At 42.7% G+C, this 2,362-nt stretch overlaps 1 protein-coding gene across 1 annotated transcript in view; it reads right to left on the reverse strand.

Annotated features, from left to right (window-relative positions):
• Window positions 1-1,773: 1,773 nt before the first annotated feature.
• Window positions 1,774-2,362, reverse strand: part of Erlec1 (endoplasmic reticulum lectin 1) — a gene marked incomplete in the record, with an annotated part of 34,851 nt that continues 34,262 nt past the window's right edge. The window contains 1 exon segment of the mRNA XM_008823018.3: window positions 1,774-2,362.

A 2,362-nucleotide genomic window follows, 5' to 3' on the forward strand; every position in this document is an offset into this window, starting at 1 on the left:
TAGGTTTGAATGAAAAGTGCCTGCTTTTTCTATGTGCTGCTTCTTACTAATATCTATGAACTCTAAATTTGTCCTTAAACTTTTCTTAGTGGACTGGCTTGCTTTTTTTCTTTTCAAGACAGTGTCTCATTCTCTTTCCAGGATGGCCTGGGATTCACTGTGTAGCAGCCCAGGCTGGCCTCAAACTCATGGTAATCCTCCTCCTCAGCTTCCCAAGTGCTGCGAATTATAGGCTTAAGCCACTATGCCCAGCCACTAACCATTTTCTCTTCTTCTTGCTGTGCTGGAGATTGAACCATGACCTTGTGCATGCTAGGCAAATACTGTCACTGAGCTCTCTTTAGCCTCCAGCGATTTTTTTCCCTCTGAGTGACAACAAATGAATGAGCCTAGTGCTTTGTACATTATTACTAAACTAGTTCCAGGCTTTCAAAATTACTTCTCAAGACAATTGTCTCCTGTAGCCTAGACTGGCCTCAAACTCACTAAGTAGCAGAGAATGAACTTTCTTTCTGATCCCGAGTCCACCTCCCAGAAGCTTTTTTCCCCTCAAAGATTTTTTTTATTTTATGTGTGATGAATGCTTTGCCTGCATGTATGTATATGTACCATGTGCAAGCCTGGTGCCCATGGAGGCCAGAAGAGGGTGTTGGATGCCCTGGAACTGAAGTTACAGATGATTGTCAGATGCCATGTGGGTGCTGGACATCAAACTCAGGATCTGTGAGAGTAGCAGTGCTCTTAACCACTGAGCCATCTTTCCAGTCCAATGAGCCTTTTCTTAGCATTCCTTTTTCGTCTTCTTAATCAGAAATACTGTTTTCCGGGGCTGTAGAGATGGCTCAGGAGTTAGAGCAATAACTGCTCTTCTCAGAGAAGGCTGGGGTTTCATTTCCAGCACCCACATGGTAGCCAATAACCATATGCAACTCCAGTTCCATGGGCATCCAACACCCTCTTCTGGCCTCCAAGGGCATTGCATGACATGGGTGCACTTATGTACATGCAGGCAATAGACTTAATCACACAAAAGAAAAATATTAAAAACATACTGTTTTTCAGGAATATCATGCCTCTTTTGTTTTGGCTTTCTGAGACAGCCTATCACTCTGTAGTCCTGATTGGTATAGAACTCACTGTGTAGACCAGGCTAGTCCAATCCTCCTGCCTTTATCTCCTCAGTGCTGGGAATAAAAGCATGAGTCCCATCCCCAGCTTTTATTTACTTTTGGTGCTGGAGTTTGAATCCAGGGCCTCATACATGCTGTGCTGATAGCTTGTCAACTGGACACACATGGGTAGATGGGGAATTATTGCCACTGGACTGGCCTACTGAGTGATGTGGGAGGGCCCAGCCCACTGGGGCAGTGCCATCCCTGGCTGGGCAGGTTGTTCTCTATTGTACAAGAAAGCAGGCTGAGCATGGGCCAGGGGAGCAAGCCAGTAAGCAGCATTCCTCCACAGCCTGTGGCTCCTGCTTCCAGGATTCTGGCCTGAATTCCTACCTTGGGCTCCCTGATGAACTGTGACCCTGGGAGATGTGAGCCAAATAAACCCTTTCCTCCCCAAGTTGGTACTGGTCAGAGTATTTTGTCACAGCAATGGCGAAACAAGCTAGAACACATGCTAAAGTGCTCTACCTCTGAGCTACATCCCTGGCCCTTTAAGACCACTTTTCTGTCCTTTTTTTCAGATAGGTATATACAAATATATGCAACAGGATAATGGGGAAAATAAAGGAACTGAATAATTTGTCATCGACTACATGACAACACTGCTTATGAACATTTTATTCTCTTTAAAAATAAATAATGTGCTGTAAAACTGTCCAGAACTAAGATCTGTATATACAGTTAGGTACAAGGGAGAGCTAGCACAGTGTGCTTCAGCATGAACTACTTCAATTTAGAGAAGAATCCTCAGCTGTCTCATGAGACTGATATTCTGCTAGTAAGCACGCTCATATGGAGAAGGAAGAAACAGAAGTTCAGGGAAAGAAGTGACCTATCACAAATGAATTTCCAGAGCTAACAGTGATGCCGGAAACTCACAAGTGAGGCTTTACTTACTACATGCCCACTGTCTGGTTTAATGCCTGGCAGAGAACTGCTGCCACATAAAAATTTGTTGAGAGGATTTCAGGCACTAGCATTTATATATTTTACATGGTCTCTCATTTAAACAATCTATCAATTTCTTCATTAGCTAGGTATATACTGTAATTTATACAATAAATTTATTATTTAAAAATCTTTCAATAAGTACAATAATCATGGCATTTGAATAGGCCGGACTCTAAATTGCTTGGATTAGTTTTATTTGGAATCACATTATCCAAGCAGAAACAAAATACAATCAGTTC

This window comes from Nannospalax galili, unplaced genomic scaffold, assembly GCF_000622305.1.
Source record: "Nannospalax galili isolate Female #2095 unplaced genomic scaffold, S.galili_v1.0 scaffold286, whole genome shotgun sequence".
In the NCBI taxonomy this organism is placed as follows: Eukaryota; Metazoa; Chordata; class Mammalia; order Rodentia; family Spalacidae; genus Nannospalax; species Nannospalax galili.